This window comes from Neoarius graeffei, chromosome 1, assembly GCF_027579695.1.
Source record: "Neoarius graeffei isolate fNeoGra1 chromosome 1, fNeoGra1.pri, whole genome shotgun sequence".
Lineage (NCBI taxonomy): Eukaryota > Metazoa > Chordata > Actinopteri > Siluriformes > Ariidae > Neoarius > Neoarius graeffei.
The window spans coordinates 106,640,569-106,661,730 of record NC_083569.1 but is presented as its reverse complement, the minus strand read 5'-3'; the positions used below and the strand labels follow the sequence as shown (position 1 = coordinate 106,661,730).

The 21,162-nt window shown below is 45.6% G+C and overlaps 1 protein-coding gene across 2 annotated transcripts in view; it reads left to right on the top strand.

The window, feature by feature from the left end:
* Positions 1–21,162, top strand: part of phlpp1 (PH domain and leucine rich repeat protein phosphatase 1) — a 165,289-nt gene that overhangs the window by 71,763 nt on the left and 72,364 nt on the right. The gene's annotated exons all lie outside the window — the stretch shown is intronic.

Here is a 21,162-nt window from a genome sequence, read left to right as displayed (position 1 = left end):
GATTCGCTCCCCGCGTCGCAACCAGAATGGCGACCGCTTAAAAGAAACGAATGCTCTGCCAGTGGCGAGTGTGGACGTTGCGTGACTCGCAGAAGATTGTCGCAGGTCGGCGAAAAAACGACTTACTAATAGATATAAAAAAATAAAAGTAATTTAAGTAAGTTTAGAATGTAATTTAAATAAAAAGTAAAAGTATTCATAAATTGAAGTTTGGAAGCGCCTCTGTTTTTGGGCTGAGGAGAAGTTTGAAAGGGTGTACCGCGATTCTGCCTTCTTGTATCGCGATACGGATCGTGGCTCTGCGTATCGCGATTTCGATTTTGATACGCATATCGTTACAGCCCTAGATCACATACAAGTCACATATATTTGTTAATGTGAACGACCTCACAAAAAAATCGGAATTGAGCATTAAGCCTTGCAGTGTGAACGTAGTGTTATGCCACTTTTCCACTACCAACGCGGCTGAGCCGTGCCGTGCTGAGTTAGGCTGAGCGGGGCTGTTGGGGTTGCATTTCGACTACAACCGCGCTGAACCGTGCTGGCTGGAAGTGGGTGGACACATTGGGTGGAGTTAGTGAAAGTGGGTGGACGTCACGTGATGTCGTTAAGCAGCGCAAACAGTGACATCAGTGACCTTTTAAGCGGTAGTCTCACGACCCGAATAGTAAACAATAAACATGGAGGACATGGAGTCGTTAGTGTTGCTGGTCTTGGTGCTGTGGCTTGTTGTCACCGACAACGCGGACAGATACTGGCAAGAGCGTATAGATGAGGCGAGGCGCATAAGGCTTCAGAAATTCTCGTAATTATTCTTCTTCCGGGTTTACGGTGTTTACAGATCCCAGCGCGCTCGCAGGGCGTGTGTGGGCATGTGAGGACACTCCTCCTCACCAATCAGTGCACAGGGGAGTGTCTGCTCACGCCCCCAGCCCCACTCGGCTCGGTTTGGCTCGCTTCAGCCCCACTCCAAAACCGTGCGAGTTTTGGGTGTTAAGCAGGGCTGAAGCGAGCTGAGTCGTGCTGCTCTGAGGTAGTCGAAACGCGAGCCGTGTCGGGCTGAAGTGAGCTGAAAAAGGGTAGTGGAAAAGGGCCATTAGTGACTTAAAAAAAAACCCAAGAAAATAAGTAAAAATCCAATAAATCAAATGTATAGTAAATACAAATAAATGCATAATTATATACAGATAATGATAAAGGAGTAAATAAATACAGAAAACAATTTTAAATGAATAGCTACATTTAAAAAAAAAAGCAACTGTAGAAAGGTATAAAACACAGAAAAATAAATGCAGATGTTTCGAAAATCTCTGAGGAAACAATGAAATGGTGACCGATTTGAAGGGTTTAATCCAGAATGAACGCAGACAACAAAACCTTAAACACAGACATGTCGGTGGAGAAACTGAAAAACATTTAATACAAAAGCTGTGGAATTAATTACGGCTTGAAGTCGACTGAAATAAATCAGAAAAGAAAAAGAAGTTTTTTTTTAAATAGAAAAGATAATAGAAATATAATGCAGATATATGGAAATTAAAATTATATATAATGAGAAATTTATAATTTCCAGTTATTTAATTTTAAATTAAATGCACATCTTTAATTTTATTGAGCTGTTTTTATCTTAAAGTGCATTTGGAAAGAAATAATTCAGAACTCGGCGTAGTTTATGTATACTATATAATTGAAAATACAGAAATGAAAACAAGAGAGAGTGTGAGAGAGAGACACTGGCAGAGAGAGAGAGCGCGAGAGAGAGAGACGGGCAGAGAGAGCACGTGAGAGAGAGACACGGGCAGAGAGAGAGCATGAGAGAGAGAGACACGGGCAGAGAGAGAGTGTGAGAGAGAGACACTGGCAGAGAGAGAGAGACACGGGCAGAGAGAGAGCACGTGAGAGAGAGACACGGGCAGAGAGAGAGCATGAGAGAGAGAGCGTGAGAGAGAGACACGGGCAGAGAGAGAGCGTGAGAGAGAGAGCGTGAGAGAGAGACACGGGCAGAGAGAGAGCACGTGAGAGAGAGACAGGCAGAGAGAGAGCATGAGAGAGAGAGCGTGAGAGAGAGACACGGGCAGAGAGAGAGCGTGAGAGAGACACGGGCAGAGAGAGAGCACGTGAGAGAGAGACAGGCAGAGAGAGAGCGTGAGAGAGAGACATGGGCAGAGAGAGAGCACGTGAGAGAGAGACACAGGCAGAGAGAGAGCATGAGAGAGAGACACGGGCAGAGAGGGAGCGTGAGAGAGAGACACCGGCAGAGAGAGAGAGACGGGCAGAGAGAGAGCGTGAGAGACACCAGCAGAGAGAGAGCACAAGAGAGGGAGACATGGGCAGAGAGAGAGCGTGAGAGAGAGACACGGTCAGAGAGAGAGCGTGAGAGAGACACCAGCAGAGAGAGAGCGTGAGAGAGAGACCAGCAGAGAGGGAGCGCGAGAAAGGGAGACACGGGCAGAGAGAGACACCAGCAGAGAGAGAGCGTGATAGTGCGAGACACGGGCAGCGAGAGAGACACGGGCAGAGAGAGAGAGAGAGAGACAAAGGGAGAGAGAGATGGGCAGAGAGAGAGTGCAAGACATGGGCAGAGAGAGAGAGAGAGAGAGAGACGGACAGAGAGCGAGCGATAAAGAGCGCACAAGAGATGGGCACCGAGAGAAAGAGTGTGAGAGAGACTGTCGTCTGGATGGAGGGAGCTCTGATCAAAGGGCTGGTGTTCCCAACATCAGGTTTCATAACTCACTCTCTCACTCACACACACACGCGTTATATAACGAGAGAGTGGGCACAGAGCGACTCTCAGCACTGCCAGCTAAAATACAACCGAGTTTACACGCACGCGCGCACGTGCGTCCGTAATAACCCTCCATACGGCTACAGAGGAAATGGTGAAAGGTGTGTTCGTGAACACTGCTCAGGTTCTCTCTCTCTCTCTCTCTCTCTCTCTCTCTCTCAGTTAAACACCTCACTTTGGCATTTGAATGATTTTTTTTTCTCCTTGAGCCCGCCCCCATTCCCGCCCATGTTTACAAAGCTCCGCCCCCTGGATCTACAAAGACCTGTCGTGTGTATAAAACGACTTGCAGGACGCTCAGCCCAAACCCATACGAGCGCCCGTCCCTGCTTTCACTCCATACTGCTACTAATGCATGCAGACACTGTGTTCCTTACTGCGTAAATACATCCTGAGAAACCATTTCACATAAAACTCATTTAGAAAATCATTAAAAGAAGAAGAGTTTATTATTAGTGCTGTATGAAGTGTCAGAGAACAAGGATGGATGGTCGCGCGAGTATCACTTTTAACACTCTGTTTTAGATTGTGTGTGTGTGTTCAGTGTCGCCGTGAGACAGACAGCGTAGGCAAGTGTGTGTGTGTGTGTGAGAGACGTTCACGGTAATCTCAGTAAATGTGAGCTCATGCGTGTGTTGGTCTCTGTTATGTCAGGATTCCGAAGTATGCAGACAAAGCTCATCAGCGTCACACTTAGACCGACCCGCGATCACAAGGACGGCGGGAGGGAGGGAGGGGAAAACACATCAGGCGTCAATACAGGACACGAAGATGTTCAAGATAAATAAATTAAACGACTCTGAAACCTCATGTCCGATAAAATAGCAAAACTGCCTCGGGTTATATCCGGTACACGTGAACAAGGGCTGGGCGATTATGATAAAAATATCACCACGATACTTAGACATTTTCTACGATACTCGATATGTATCACGATGTGTGGGTTTATAAACAAACTGCCACTCATGTTCGAGTGCTGCTGTGCTTGTGTGTGTGTTTTTTTTTAATTCTTTAATCTTTAGCATAAAATCAGCTGCTTACTCAATAAATATTTCAATGAAGATCACTTTAAACTAATCAGAAATCCACTCTATACATTGCTAATGTGGTAAATGACTATTCTAGCTGCAAATGTGTGGTTTTTGGTGCAATATCTCCATAGGTGTATAGAGGCCCATTTCCAGCAACTCTCACTCCAGTGTTCTGATGGTACAATGTGTTTGCTCATTGCCTCAGAAGGCTAATGGATGATTAGAAAACCCTTGTACAATCATGTTAGCACAGCTGAAAACAGTTGAGCTCTTTAGAGAAGCTATAAAACTGACCTTCCTTTGAGCAGATTGAGTTTGTGGGGTCGATTAAATGCTCAAAATGGCCAGAAAAATGTCTTGACTATATTTTCTATTCATTTTACAACTTATGGTGGGAAATAAAAGTGCGACTTTTCATGGAAAACACAAAATTGTCTGGGTGACCCAAAACTTTTGAACGGTAGCGTATGTAATTAAGGGATCCCTGTAGATTTTCGATCTATCATATACCGCCATTTTGTTTTTCTGTCCTCACGGTATCACTGGGTGTCACGTGACGTCACATCCGCCTCATTAGTTCTTCAAAACTTTAGCTAGCTCATGTGACAAAGCGTTTGTACGGAGAAGGTGCATCGCTCGCACGAGAAATGCCTCACGCTTGCGTTGTTTTCGGTCGATCAGACGGTGACGCTGATGAGTTTCTTCACGGTTCCGCGTGAACGAACACAGGATTTCACAGAAAGGCGGCTTCGGAACCTCGAAGCACGCTCGAGTTTGCAGTGATCACTCGGTGAAAGGTTTCAGCACTCAGCTACAGCGCCCTCCGCAATTATTGGCACCTCTGGTTCAAATAAATTCAACTTTATTGCAGAAGCCTAATCTCACACTGAAAATTGTAGAAAAATGTGTAACCCAAAGTGAATTTAAAAAAAAAAAAAAACCCTGACTAAGAAATAATTATTTTTCATAAAACCACGTGTTCTACAATTATCGGCACTTCCTAGAAAATAAATGTAATTGAAGCATTTCTGTCGTTTATAAAGTTGATCAGAGTGTCTAGGAACCTTTAATTAGTAATTCATCACATCCTGTTTCCCTGGGGTATAAATATGATGTGACACAGAGGCCTATTTCTCTTATCCAGTCCTCAATATGGGAAAGAGAAGAGAACACACCATTCAAGTAAGGCAGATGTGTGTCGAGTCGTCCTTCATAAATCAGGCAATGGCTACAAGAAAATGAGCCTGGGCCCGCCCATCCTAAGTGTGACGCAACACGGGGGCTGTTGCAAACTTAGACCCCGTCCACACGTAGCCGGGTATCTGCTAAATCGAAGATATTTTTCTACGTTTTGGCCTGTCATCCACATGAAAACACATCAAAAACGAATATTTAAAAAAAACTCCGGGCAAAGTGAAGATTTTTGAAAACTCCGTGTATGCCTTTTCGTGTAGACAGAGATAACCGGAGTTTTGCGTTTTAGAACGTCACAATCTGCGCCAAAAAAATGACAACAAATCTGCCCTGATGTCAAACGTGCGACCTTTGTTTACTGCAGAAGCCAGATTAAGCATGGACTTAAGCTAGCCGCACACCACGGCGATCCACGCGGTACCGAACCGACCCCCGACAGGGCACGCACATATCCCCCGACTGTTGACGAGTGCAGTCGCGATTGAAGCGACACGTGACAACTTAATAGCTTTGTGATTGGCTATTGGATATAGTTACTGTTAAATCCAACACTTGAAGATGCTACAGGCTGAATTACAAATGACACAACATGGAATATGTAGCGCACTATCTAGGCTGCATGAGCTATTATTCCCAACCTTAAATAGTGCACTTATATAGGGGAGTTAAAGCGATTTGGAATTCAGCCACACAACTTGAGCAGAGTGGCTTTCCAGCCCACTGTGTCTATGGATAAAGCTTCAGTCTATGGAATTACAGTATATACCTGCATTAGGTGCGACCAACACGTATTTCTCGCGCTAGAAATTGTGTTTAATGATGTCACGTGTTATATGCGAAAGATACGATTGGCTATTGCTCGCGACTCTCGCCGATCAGTCTGGCTCCCGATTAGTTTTTCGAATCGGCTGTGAGATGAGTCGGTACCATCGAAAACTAGTCTTTACGCCTGACTCGCGACTTCAGTTGGCTCGGTACGCTGAAAATCGGCGTAGTGTGCGGCTAGCTAAAGAGTAATGGATCGGAGTAGTGCCTTGAAAGCGTTAATTATTGTGCAGGTGCTTAATTTTAGAAGCGCAACTACTGCTCCAAGAGCACAGGCGATGTGATTGGGGGTAGGATTTGGGGAAATGATGCCATCTACAGGTTTGGAATGCTTATGAATGTGATTGAAAACGCAGATGTTCGGTTATGTGTGGAAGGGATTTTTTTCGAAGACGAGGTGGTGTGGATAAAACATTTTTATAAACGGAGGGGGGGAAATGTTCGGTTTTAAAAATACCCGGCTACGTGTGTACATGGCATTAGTCTGGCGAGGCAAGCTATCTCCAGCTCTTCCAAGCTCCCGAAAAATCGGGAGCCAATCAACTTTGAGCATCTCCAACGGCCCTGGGTAGAGGCGTGTTCAAGGCAGTGACGTAGTAGAACTGCGACCGGAAGCCATAGATTGTTTACAGAATCTATGCCGGAAGCGCTTCATTCACTAGAAACATTACGAACATGGAGCAGCAGCAAGCCTTCGACACAGCGGTAGATGCTGTATTGAAAGCATTCAACGGGAAGTTCTCATTGAAAACGGAGCAAAGAGCAGCCCTGGAGGTATTTATCGTCTTCCTGTTACTCAAGCAGTTTCCGTCGCGTCACATACGTCAGAGGAAAGAGTGATGTGATTGGTTTAAGCTTCGTCACAGCCTTATCTGGCTTCGACCAGTAGCAAACTGAGGCATTTCAGGGAGGCGGGTCAACCATGCGCTTTGGGAAACGGTTGGGCTTAATATCTTTGCCAGACCAAATGCTCACAGAGCTTTGAAGTCGCGTTAGCCAGACTACAAGAAAATAGCCGCTCGCCTACACCGGCCCATATCTACAGTCAGAGGAATCATCAAGAAGTTTAAAACAACTGGAACAGTGGCAAACAAGCCTGGACGAGGATGCAAGTTTATCTTGCCACCACGCACAGTGAGGAGGATGGGAAGAGATGTAAAAAGTTCTCCAAAGCTCACTGTTAGAGAATTGCAGCAAAGAGGAGCATCTTGGGCTCACAAATACCCCTTTACCACCAAATCAGTTCCAGGGCTGGTGCTGGTTCACAACTCGTTCAACTTGCGAGCCAGCTGAGAACCAGTTTGCTTTTCCATAGCTCGCGGTGCTAAGCGGAGCCACGTCATTACGTCGCTACGTTTGCTTAAACCTTGGCGCGAATATCGAAGCAAAAACAACACGGAAGAAGCAGCAGCAGCAACAACAACAATAATAATGATAATGGATGACTTCGCGTTTGTACAGCTGCTGCTTCTCGCCGCTTAAAAATGGCGATCTTTCGCGATCTTGCTATTGTTGTTGGTCTTAACAACTCCGCCCCCCCGCTGACGTAAGCGGTTCTTTCCTCTGGCCCAGCAGAGAGTTGGTGCTAGCCTGGAACTGGTTTTTCTGGCCCCAGAGCCAGTTCTTTGTCAGTGGAAACAGAAAACCCGGTTCCAAACTAAGCACTGGCCCCGAACCAGCCCTGGAACTGCTTTGGTGGAAAAGGGGCAAAGTCTCTATAACAACCATCAGGTGCTAAGCGGTACTGGGACTTCAACTGGGACTGTGTGCTTTGGTCAGATGAGACCAAGATAGAGCTTTTTGGCAACAAACACTCTAATACGTCACGAAAGATGAGTATGCGGAAAAGCACCTCATGCCCAGTGTGAAGTATGGAGGAGGATCGGTGATGCTGCGGGCCTGTTTCTCTTCCAAAGGCCCCGGGAACCTTGTTAGGGTGCATGGCATTATGAACTCTTTGAAATACCAGGACATTTTAAATCAAAACCTGGTGGCCTCTGCCTGAAAGCTGAAGATGGGTCGTCACTGGGTCTTTCAGCAAGATAATGACCCTAAACATGTGGCCAAATCGACACAAAAATGGTTCACCAGACACAAAATCAAAATAGGGCTGTGCGATGTCCCCTTAATTGGCATCGACGATGTTTACAGTGCAAACATCGTGATGGACGATGATATCGTGGGCCGGGGGGGGATTTTAATACCACGTTATTAAATATATTATTATTATTATTATTATTATTATTATTAAAAGTATTAGATACTCATCCGAGGCTTTGGCACATAAAGGAAAAAAAAAGCGCTAGGTGATGTGGAATATTTGGCCTTGAACCTGGCCATAACCAACTCGCTTGCGCAACAGAGGGCCAGTACAGACCGAGCGTTTGGAGTTTGCTGAGCAGTCAACACTGCGTTTGCGCACAGCTGGCTTCGGAGAAATGAGCTGCGCAAAGCGCAGGTGGAAATGAACCTCCCCGACCCCGAGCACTCACTGATCACGGCAAGATATTAATCAGCTCTAACAATGAAAGACTAGTATTCAAACTATGAGAAGAAACTACACTTAAGCTATTACTCATTGTTTATTTACACCATATCAATTGAAGATGCGTTTCGGCCTTTAGTGCGCACTTGAACGCGCTAATTTTTCCAATTTATTAGTGTTTGAATTATTGTACCAGCTTTTAAAATCATGATTTAATATTGTTTTTTTTTTAACTGTCTTTACATTTATCAGAATCACCTTCATTCTTCCCTTTGGTTTGACATTATGGCTTAGAGTGGACCATTTTGAGTCTGAAAGTAGGCCTGTTTACCAGATTAAAGTTATTTGACGTCTGCCGAAGTCCGCGCTTCACTGCTGTTTGATAAGGTGCAATATTTCCCGACTGAAGTCGTTAATAGTGGCTATTTGTTTGAACAACATGACAAATTTTACATTAAAAGTATAGTGTAGGCTAAAAAATGAAGTCAAAATGTATTATTAGTAGCATACTGTATTTGTGTAACCACGTTATGTTCACTAGCACGTCCCTGCACCATAGCCTACGTGAACAAGCGGTAATAGGATATTACTTTATAATGATTTATATAATTATGTATTTATATATGTTATATAATATATTTATATATTAAACAAAACTAACTAACTAAACTAACAAAAAACTAACTTTTTAGGTTAAATAGGCCCAGATGATACCGTATATGCATGTTTATGACAGGAGGGGGCGTGGTATCACGATGGTGGCTCTCCATCGTGATGGATGACCACCATCGTCGATGGACGATGGCATCGTCTATCGGCACAGCCGTATCCTCCCATGGCCATCTCAGTCCCCAGACCTCAACCCAATTGAAAGCCTGTGGGGTGAGCTGAAGAGCATAGGAGAGGACCCAGGACTCTGGATGATTTAGAGAGATTGTGCAAAGAGGAATGGTCGAATATCCCTCTCTCTGTATTCTCCCATCTTGTGAAATGTTATAGGAGAAGATTAAGCGCTGTCTTGTTGGCAAAAGCGGGTTGTACAAAGTATTAACGTCAGGGGTGCCAATAATTATAGAGGGCCTACTGAATAAACGCACTTGAATTAAAGGTTGGATTTTTCTCTCTTTTTGCATTGTCGTCCTATATTGTTTAAAAAAAAATGAATTTATTAGAAGCCGAAGAACATATCTTAACAAGGGGTGCCAATAATTATAGAGCGCGCTGTATGTCCTTAGTGTTTTCCAAGTACTTTTCTTGCTGCGTGTCGTTATTTTACGGAACTTTTTTAATCACGAAGCGCTCAAGTTCCCAGCCGTTTCTTTGTTTCTACGCCTCACTCCAAACGAAGTCCATACGCATGAAGGTCGCGACAAAATTCTTCCCCGGCCGTCCAGTTACAATACGCCGTGATGGCGACTTCTCCGTCTCGTTTAACTAAGATCCAGGTCTGTAAAGGGGTTTCTGATGATCTTTGTGAATGATTTAGCTGAGAGATAAGCGCCAAGACAAGTGAGAATCAAGCCGACTGGTGTTTGTTTGCGCTTCGTTGTGAAGACGCGAACGAAAAGCGTAAAAAAAAAAAATACACGGGCAAAAACAGTACAGGATTCATTCGGCAGCGACTTGATCCCGTGGTCCTTTACCCAGCTACGTATAAAAAAAAGAAAAAAGTCGTAAGCCTCCATACTCTTCCGCGCTTTCATCTGTTTTGCGGTGTTGAAGAGCGTCTGCGACGCCAGATAGTTCGAGAACTGGACTGAAGGGTCGTTTTCGAGATCGTAGAACGAATCCTTCTTTCCCAGACTGTCGGGGTTGATTCCATTCTAGATCGCGAGCGTACTCTGAGAAGTTAGCGCTAGCTATTTTGCTTTTGTAGACCACCTGCTGTTTTAGCGCTAAGAAAAGTCATGTGACCGAAACCCAAGAATACGAGCTGATATCCTCGTAGTCGAGTAGCCAATCGGAGCGCGCGATTGCTCGTATCTATGAACGCGGATTGAACAAATCGCGATGGTATCGTTTTATCGCCCAAATGAGCAATTTAGCATAAAAAGTTTCGTCGCGATCTCATCATGCGCCGTTTTTCGCCGAGAAACCGTGGCCTCGTGTCGTATCCGGTTCGTGAGTATCGTGATTGGCGGGAACACTTAGCTATTTGCTAACAAAGACGAAATAATTAATCAAGCGCAGATGTGTAAGTTTTTTATTAAAGTTCAAACGCACAAGCGTTGTTTGTTTTTGGAATTCGTTGATCAAGGTGCGATTTGCTGTAATATACGAATTGGATTCTGGATTCTGATTGGTCAGAAGGTGTAGACCACAGGTTTCTTGATATCCGCGCGCTCGTTCTCATACGTTATCGCTTCCGTAATATGGCTGGTGTTTTGCTTTAAATAGAGACGTTTACGGAAGGAGTCTCAAGTGTCCGAGGTAAAGGTGTAACTTTCAACTGCGATATTTTTTTTTAAAGAGTGTTTATACAGTACGTGCGATATAAACGTAGAACGTGGTGATGTTTAATAATCGTTCGCAAGTCGCTGCGGCACAAAACAGTCAACAAACAGCTCGTCTTGAATTTGATTCTTCGCTCAACAAGACTCGAAACGCCGTATAGGCGAGACAGTCACGTGACCTGCTCATCCAGGCTCCTGATTGGCCCACAGTTCGGACGGTCGATGTCGTTCGGCGCAGCGCTCCCGAGGAAGTTCTTCATCCCGGATGTTACCCGAGCTGCAGGCCTGCTAAGCAGAACAACGTCTAAGAATAGCCTTCGTTTTTATTCCAGCGCTTCGGGTCGGGAAATGTGATTCCGAACCCGATCGATAGCTGCTGATTTTTCACTTTGAGGGACGCAGGCGTAACACCGAACTCCGGTTATTGGGTTCAGCGCTTCATTTAATGCTTTATCATCACGTTCTCCGTGCAAAAAAAAAAAAAAGCATTCTTATGTAAGGTGTTATTGAGGAACGGACGAGTTCAGATGGAGAGGGTTGAGGAGGAGGAGGAGCAGCGTGTTGTGACTCGCCAGCTGTGGAAGAGCAGAAAGTGAAAGTAGTGATGCTGTACAGTGTTTCTCTCGGCCCTGTTCTAGATCCACTCACTCACTCGTGTCTTTATTTCCGTCTCCATCGTCTTGTTCTGTACATTCGTCTCTGTCTGTTGGAATTCAGGACATCAGTACTGTGTGTGTGCGCGAGAGAGAGACTTTGCACGGCGGTGATTAATGCGTCATTGTCATGCAAATCCTCACAAATAACGATACAGTTTGGTATCAGTGGATAAAAATATCATGTGACGTGACTGAAAGGTCTCTCCGATCCTCATCTCTACGCCACGTGACGTACAGGACCGTGAATAAACGAGAGATCGGACTTTGATTCAAAAATAAATGAACATGGATGGGAACAGGAGAACTGGTCTAAATTTGGACGTCCTACGATTTCACGGTTCTATACGAGTGAAGAAAATTGTACAGCGCTTTTATTTCAAAAAAAGTTGAACATCAAATTAGCCGCTTCTCGATTTTGGAGACAGACTGATGGAAAGAGAGGTAGACAGACGAGGGTCGGTAGAGAGAGAGAGGCTGGCGGGAGGATGGAGAGGGGGTGGGCAAGGAGGTGGAGAGATGAGAGGGAGAGAGAGGTGGGCGGGCAAGGAGGTGGGCAGATAGAGAGAGGGGTGGGTGGGCAGAGAGAGAGAGATGGGCAAAGAGGCGGGCAGATAATGAGAGAAAAGGGGATGGGTGGGCAGATGGAGGGGGGTACGGGTGGTCAGATAGAGAGAGGTGGGCAGAGAGAGAAGGAGAGAGGCAGGGGGGAGGTAGGCGGGCGGAGAGAGAAATGTGGGTGGGCAGAGAGAGAGAGATAGACAGACCATGACAGAGCGGTACAAAGATGGACAGACAGACAGATGGTCCTGGATTGATGATCGAAAAATAGAATAATCTGTGTGTGGATGAGGCCACACAGGCTAATTAATTATTCATGAACATCTCCAGGTGATTATAGGAAAGAAATATGAATTCAACCCCACCCACTTCTGAAACAACACACGTACGTGTGTGTGCGCGCGTACGTGCGTGCGCGCGCAACAAGTCGTGCTTCCATCCTGCCAGGCTGGACCTTCATGCCAAAGTGTCAGCTTGACGTTCATCAGACAATTAATTATCCTCATATCCCACTGTTAATAAGACGCTGTGAGAATACCGCGACAGATGGAGTCGGGGGAGGGGCGGGAGGAGGTGGGGACGGCTGGGAGGGCGAAAGAGGAGGGAGGTGGGTTTTATTCTCTTTGTGCCGTGTTTGAAGTCAGTTTTAAAGGTGCGTTAGATAAGATGTGCTCTCGGACAGTTTCCCCCTTTGATCCCACCCGTGTTCACGTAGCTCCGCCCCCTGGATCTGCGGTGACCTGTGGAGTTTTCCAGAAGGGTTTTCTCAGCCCCTTCGTGCCCTTCAGCTGAGGTGAGAGCTGAAACGTTGATATTTGATCATATTTTCCAGATTATTTCTGGAAGAAATGACTGTTGCACATTTTGAGGGGTTTTTTTTCTCTAAAGGTAAATTTGTAAAACGAGACTTGTGGCGGAGTCCCCGTCGTCCCCATTGCAGCCCCTGATATTTTTGCGTGATATTTAAACATTCGCCTCGGGACATGTTCAGTGAATTTCATGCATGTTGAAGAGAATCTCACCTCTAAACAAACGCACCTTTCTGATCACCATGACAACGCTGTCATCAGACCCAAACCTCAACATGGTTCAGAGACATGCAGCTATGAGAGATGCTAACTGATATGTGCTGAGATATGCTAACTATGCTAACTGATAAGCTAGCTGGCACCTTTCCGTAGAAAGATTTAGTGATCCTCGAATCTGCTGATCCTCTGAAGCTGATGATGAACTTTCACAGCACACGTGAACATGATGGACGATAAGAGCACATGACGTGGGGGGGGGCGGGGTGCTAAATGTGTTTATACCAGCCTTTACAGGACATACGGACAGGTGGACATACGGAGAGGAGAGGAGAGGGTTTAAGAGAGAAAGGAGGAAATGTCTTTCAGTCGAGTGAACAGGTGGGTGTGTCTTAGAGAGGGACAGGTGGGTGTGTCTGAGTGGAACAGGTGGACAAGTGGGTGTGTCCGAATAGGATAAGCTAGCAGAACAGATCAGCATGTCTTTGTGAAGGACAGGTGGGCGGTCTGTCAGGAATTATGCGTGGCTTTGAGCAGGATAAGTGGGCATGTCTGAGAATGAAAGATGGGTGTGTCTTTGAGCAGGAAAGGTGAAATCCACCCTCCCCCCCCATTGGACAGGTGGGCGTGTCTTTGAGCAGGAATTTTGAACATGGCCTTCTGATGGACAGGTGGGCGTGTCTTTGACCTGGACAGATGAAACACCCCCCAAAAAATTTGGACAGGTGGGCGTTTCTTTGAGCAGAAAATGTGAAAATTTCGTTGTGGTGGACCGGTGGGCGTGTCTTTGAGCAGGAAAGGTGAAAATTTCTTTGAGCTGGACAGGTGGGTGTGTCTTTGAGTAAGAAATGTGAAAATGTCCTTGTGTTGGACGGGTGGGCGTGTCTTTGACCTGGACAGATGACCCCCCCCCCCCCCCCCCCCCCCCCCCCACACACACACACACACAAAAAATGGTTGAGTGGGCGTTTCTTTGAGCAGAAAATGTGAAAATTTCCTTGTGATGGACAGGTGGGCGTGTCTGAGCAGGAAAGGTGAAAATGTTCTTGGGATGGAAAGGTGAAGATTTCTTTGAGCTGGACAGGTGGGTGTGTCTTTGAGCAAAAATGTGAAAATGTCCTTGTGATGGACAGGTGGGCGTGTCTTTGAGCTGGACAGATGGGAAAAAAACACAACTAAAAAATGAAAAATTGGACAGGTGGATGTTTCTTTGAGCAGAAAACATGAAAACGTTCTTGTGATGGACAGGTGGGCGTGTCTTTTAGCAGGAAAGATGATTTCTTTGAGCTGGACTGGTGGGCGTGTCTTTGAATAAGAAATGTGAAAATGTCTTTGTGATGGACAGGTGGGCGTGTCTTTGACCTGGACAGGTGCCCCCCCCCCCCCCCCCCCCCGAAAAAAAAAAAAATTGGACAGGTGGGCGTTTCTTTGAGCAGAAAACGTGAAAATGTTCTTGAGTTGGACAGGTGGGCGTGTCTGAGCAGGAAAGGTGAAGATTTCTTTGAGGTGGACAGGTGGGTGTGTCTTTGAGCAAGAAATGTCAAAATGTCCTTGTGATGGACAGGTGGGTGTGCCTTTGAGCAGGAAAGGTGAAGATTTCTTTGAGGTGGACAGGTGGGCGTGTCTTTGAGCAAGAAATGTCAAAATGTCCTTGTGATGGACAGGTGGGCGTGCCTTTGACCTGGACAGATGGGACCCCCCCCCCCCCCCCCAAAAAAAAAAAAAAATGGACAGGTGGGCGTTAGCAAGAAATGTGAAAATGTCCTTGTGGTGGACAGGTGGGCGTGTCTTTGAAAAGAGGAAATTTCACATGGCTCTTGTCAAATTAGCTTACATTAGCCAGCTAGCATTAGCATTCAATTGTCTTATGCTAACTAGCCGTAAAGATACTTGTGCAGATACGAATTCAAATACCTTTCGGCTTCCATATCGACTCGGACGCGGCTACGTTCACACGCTTTTCACTCGGAGCCAGCTGAAGCTCTTTGTACAGACTTAGACACGCCCACATAACCATATTTGGGCTCGGTCCTGCGTCTGTAATGGAATGTTCGTGCTGTTACCTGATGGGTCGGATCTTATTATAGCGCGTTTCCACTGTTATAACCTGGGAGTGCTGATGTGAGAGTGTGTTTTGTATGCAGTAAGGGTGTGTGTGTGTGTGTAGACAACACGCACGCGCGCACAGCTAAAGTAACACCATAACACGTATTTCCATGGACACGGAACGTGTGGAAGTGAGCGTCTCGTTATAGTCCAGACGATACGCCACACACACACACACACCAGCCTTACAGCCTTATCTCGGTGTGTGTGTGTTTTCTGATGTCTAATGCCACATTTACACCACAGTATCTCCCAAAAACATCTACAGCATGCTGTCTGAGAGACGGGGAGATATCACACAGAGGCAGAGACACGGAGACATTCAGGAAAAAAAGACACCGAACTAGGGGCACAACAGAGAGGGAGAGAGATGGAGATATAGACAGAGAGAGCGCACAAAATGAAGTAGGAAAGATAGAGCGACATGAACCGATAGAGAGAGAGGACAGCCGAGACAGACCCATAGGAAGAGACCGATAAGAGACGGACAGAGAACAAAAGAAAGAAACGGGCCGAGACAATTTAAGAGAGACAGCACGAGTGATGATACATGGAGAGGGATAGAAGGGCTAGATAGCGGAGAGGGAGAAATGGAGACCTTCCAAAAAAAGACAGAGGTGGAGATATAGACAGATGGCTATATGAAAGAGAGAGCGAGGATAGCAGAGACAGACCCCTAAGAAGAGAGAGATGAACAGATAATGGAGGGAGGGACAGACAGATACAGAAAGCGAAAGAAAGAAACGGGCCGAGACAATTTGAGCGAGAGACAGCATGAGTAAGAGTTGCATGGCCGACGGAGAAATGGGAGAGAGAAACTGAGACGTGGAGATATAGACTGATCTCTGAGAGGGAGAGAGCGTGCGAAAAGAAGTAGTCAAGACAGAGTGAGAGAGATGGAGAGAGGACAGCAGAGACAGACCCAAGGGAGGGACAGGGAGAACAAAAGAAAAAACAGGCAGAGACAATTTGAGAGAGACAGCATGAGTGACTGATGCATGGAGATGGAAAGAGACAGACAGAAGGGCTAGACAGTGGAGGAGAGAGAGAGAGAAATGGAGACGTTCCGAAAAAGACAGGATATATGAGCGAGAGAGAAAGCACACAAAATAAAGTAGGCAAGACAGAGAGAGGACAGCAGAGACAGACCCGTAGGAAAAGACAGATGAACAGATAATGGAGGGAGGGAGGGACAGACAAAGAAAGAAGCAGGCAGAGACAAAATGGGAGAGAGAAACTGAGACATTCAGAAAAAGACAGAGATGGACGTATAGACAGATCTATATGAGAGAGGGAGAGCGTGCGAAAAAGTAGTAGTAAAGACAGACCCATAGGAAGAGACGGCATGAGTGATGGACACATGGAGATGGAGAGAGACAGACAGAAGGGCTAGACAGCGGAGAAGGCGAGAGAGAGAAATGGAGACAGAGAGAGCTGATGTAGACAGATGGATATACAACCCCAATTCCAAAAAAGTTGGAGCAAAGTACAAATTGTAAATAAAAACGGAATGCAATGATGTGGAAGTTTCAAAATTCCATATTTTATTCAGAATAGAACATAGATGACATATCAAATGTTTAAACTGAGAAAATGTATCATTTAAAGAGAAAAATTAGGTGATTTTAAATTTCATGACAACAGCACATCTCAAAAAAGTTGGGACAAGGCCATGTTTCCCACTGTGAGACATCCCCTTTTCTCTTTACAACAGTCTGTAAACGTCTGGGGACTGAGGAGACAAGCTGCTCAAGTTTAGGGATAGGAATGTTAACCCATTCTTGTCTAATGTAGGATTCTAGTTGCTCAACTGTCTTAGGTCTTTTTTGTCGTATCTTCCGGTTTATGATGCGCCAAATGTTTTCTATGGGTGAAAGATCTGGACTGCAGGCTGGCCAGTTCAGTACCCGGACCCTTCTTCTACGCAGCCATGATGCTGTAATTGATGCAGTATGTGGTTTGGCATTGTCATGTTGGAAAATGCAAGGTCTTCCCTGAAAGAGACGTCGTCTGGATGGGAGCATATGTTGCTCTAGAACCTGGATATACCTTTCAGCATTGATGGTGTCTTTCCAGATGTGTAAGCTGCCCATGCCACATGCACTAATGCAACCCCATACCATCAGAGATGCAGGCTTCTGAACTGAGCGCTGATAACAGCTTGGGTCGTCCTTCTCCTCTTTAGTCCAAATGACACGGCGTCCCTGATTTCCATAAAGAACTTCACATTTTGATTCGTCTGACCACAGAACAGTTTTCCACTTTGCCACAGTCCATTTTAAATGAGCCTTGGCCCAGAGAAGACGTCTGCGCTTCTGGATCATGTTTAGATACGGCTTCTTCTTTGAACTATAGAGTTTTAGCTGGCAACGGCGGATGGCACGGTGAATTGTGTTCACAGATAATGTTCTCTGGAAATATTCCTGAGCCCATTTTGTGATTTCCAATACAGAAGCATGCCTGTATGTGATGCAGTGGCGTCTAAGGGCCCGAAGATCATGGGCACCCAGTATGGTTTTCCGGCCTTGACCCTTACGCACAGAGATTCTTCCAGATTCTCTGAATCTTTTGATGATATTATGCACTGTAGATGATGATATGTTCAAACTCTTTGCAATTTTACACTGTCGAACTCCTTTCTGATATTGCTCCACTATTTGTCGGCGCAGAATTAGGGGGATTGGTGATCCTCTTTCCATCTTTACTTCTGAGAGCCGCTGCCACTCCAAGATGCCCTTTTTATACCCAGTCATGTTAATGACCTATTGCCAATTGACCTAATGAGTTGCAATTTGGTCCTCCAGCTGTTCCTTTTTTGTACCTTTAACTTTTCCAGCCTCTTATTGCCCCTGTCCCAACTTTTTTGAGATGTGTTGCTGTCATGAAATTTCAAATGAGCCAATATTTGGCATGAAATTTCAAAATGTCTCACTTTCGACATTTGATATGTTGTCTATGTTCTATTGTGAATACAATATCAGTTTTTGAGATTTGTAAATTATTGCATTCCGTTTTTATTTACAATTTGTACTTTGTCCCAACTTTTTTGGAATCGGGGTTGTATGAGAGAGAGCGCACAAAATAAAGTAGGGAAGACGGCGTGAGACCTAGAGAGAGGACAGCAGAGACAGACCTGTAGGAAAAGACAGATGAACAGATAATGGAGGGAGGGACAGACGGATACAGAGAGCGAAAGAAAGAAATACAGCGTGAGTAACGGATACACAGAAGGGATGGACAACGGAGACGTTCAGAAAAAGACATGGATGGATGGATGGAGACAGGGCAAAAGAAAGAAAAACAGGCAGAGACGATTTGAGAGAGACAGCACGAGTAACGGATGCGTAGACAGAGAGGCGGACGAGAGAGAGATGAGTTTAGATGTAGAGTGGCTACAGTATGTGGGTCAGGACTCTAGTGTACACTCTGTGTGTGTGTAGCCCAGTTTACAGCGAGGACGACATCTCTCTCTCTCTCTCTCTCCCTCTCTCCGAGTCGCTCAGGGAATCACTAATGAGCTGCAGTTTGGGGACGCGTCCTTATTCTCTCTGCGTGAGGGAGAACAACGAACGACACACAGCACTGTAACAGACCTTCTCTTGCACCTGTGTGTGTGTGTGTGTGTGTGTTCCTGTATCTGCGCAGTGCACACATTATTAAAAAAAAAAAAAACCTGCATATTACGCAGTGTCTAAAATTATTGGCACCCTTTATGGAGGAAACAACCGAATACCGTAATGATGTCAGACGTTTTCGACGAAAAAGTATTTTTCGACCGAATCGCTGAAACGTGTGAAATCATCCCGTGTTTGAGCTCGTTCTGCTCCGCTATCGGATCGACACCACTCTCGTTTTTTTTTTTTGTTTTCCTGGACCTTCTTTTTCTTTCCTCCGCCATGGCGTTCCATTCATTCTAATTCTCATGCTGATTATTTTTTTAAAAATTCTTATTCATGTGCACGTTACATCAGAAAAACTCTCGCACTCTAACAGTTCCTACTTCTTCCTGTCTGAGAATCCCAGGACTTGACTGAGGAGAATTTTTTTTTTTTTAAACCCATCGTTGGACGCTGCTGAAGCTCACTCTGTCGGTGGAGATGTTTCAGATATGACGATTTGTTGTAAACATGAGCGTGTTTGCGCTTGGTGTGTTGGGTGGGAGCCAGACGTGGAAACTGCAGCGTTTTCCTGTGCCGGCAGAGAGGAAGGAAGCCATCTTATGTGACGGACATGACCCGCCCTACACCCTAACTCCGACACACTACGCCCCCGACTCCTGCTTCATTTATATCAGGATGAAACGTGACACGTCTCCATGTTTTGTTCCTCTTGCAAATTGCGGTTTTATCATCACGTCTTCCCGCAGCTATAACGTGTCCTGTTCCAGAGAAACCTCAAAGCGTAAACTCCTCCCACTGGAGACACCGCCCATAAACGTCGTGTGAATGAACCGTCGCGACAGAAGCGATTAAATTTTCTCATAACAGCCTGACGCATAATCTTAAGGATGTTCAGGTGTTTTAGGTTAGCCCCGCCCCCAGGAAGCTAGTTTGAACCCGAGGTTTGGTCTCGCAGTCCGCGTCATATTCCTCAAACGGCACTAAAATGCAGGTCTTGTTCATCTTGAACGGTCAGGCCGTGTGCGTATGGGACCCCCTGCCATTTCCCGTGCTCGTGTAAACAGGACGTCCGAGCAGGATCTCCGCTGCGGTTTGAGGTTTTATTCTGGCTCTGGCTTCCTGTTCCTCGCTCCATTCCGCTCGCGCGTTCGGGTGGAGGGACGCCGCCTCGGACACGACAGGACCTGACGCTCATTGTTCCACTTTCCGACTGTTCCTTTTTTTAACGGTTCATTCCTGTTTAGAGAAGAAGAACTAGATAGAATGACATCACTGTCGTACTCCAAAAACCCTGCAGATAGAGCGGGGAGGGGGGCGGGGCGTGACCGTCGCTATATTTACCCGAGTTTAAATAAGCGTCGCTTGGTAGTCCTGATAAAACCTGATTGTATATCATAAAACTCAATCGTAGACATGTCTTGTGTTCATCAAACGATATCCAACGAGGTTCGGTTCTAAGAAAATAACACGCAAAGTGCCAAGGCTACTTCCTGGCTAATTATTAGCCTTTTGAAGATGGACGTTTGGGGTTATTTTATTTAATTTATTTGGGGGGGGGGTTTCCGGAACACGGAGAACAAATGATGTGACCTATCCATCCAATCAAAATAAGGGGGTGTCTGTTCATCTGTAAATCCAGGAAGTCCAGCCTCCTGCACTCGCATTCAGGCATTGCGGGGCGGGTTTTGTGGGTGTGGCTTTGAGCTTGTTTTTTTTTTTAAGGCTAATTTCATCTAAAGTCTAGCTTTAAACCATATTCACGCAGATATTTCAAGAATGACATTTTCAATATTCTATTCTTATGTTTTAAATAATAATCAGCTAGCTAAAGCTAGCATCTCACTGGGCCGCGACAGCTTGCGAGCGTCATTCGCAGGAGAGTTTCAAAAGGGTCTTGAAAAATTCGCGGGGCTTCTCGATTTCCTCGCATGAGTCGCAAAGTGTCGCTCCTTTGTCACTGAAATTTGGTTCAAAAAATTCGCGCGACAAAATTTCTCGCAAAATAGTCGCGGGTGTTGCAAAGCCATCGCGAACCCTTCTCAAGTCGGTTTCCGTGAGGCTTCCTGTACTTCCCTGCCTGCCGAGGGAAAGCCGGGCTGCGACAACCTGTGACTAGTTGGAGACGCAACAATTGCGGTAAAATATATGCGAATATCAATTCGTTGTGATTCCAAGTGAAAATTGTCACTAATTCGCATATTTTATCGCAATTGTTGCGTCTCCAACTAATCGCAGAGCAGTGAGATACTACCCTTACTGACGAACGACTCGGCCTGCATCCAGAGCTAAAATATTCGACGCAGTACATTTGTTCGTTCTTCTTTTCCATTAGCTGAAATTCCCTCTGTGCTAATTGCGCTAATAGCAGTTGGTCAGTAACACTCGTTAGCTGTCTCATTAACCTTGCACTCACGTTCCCGG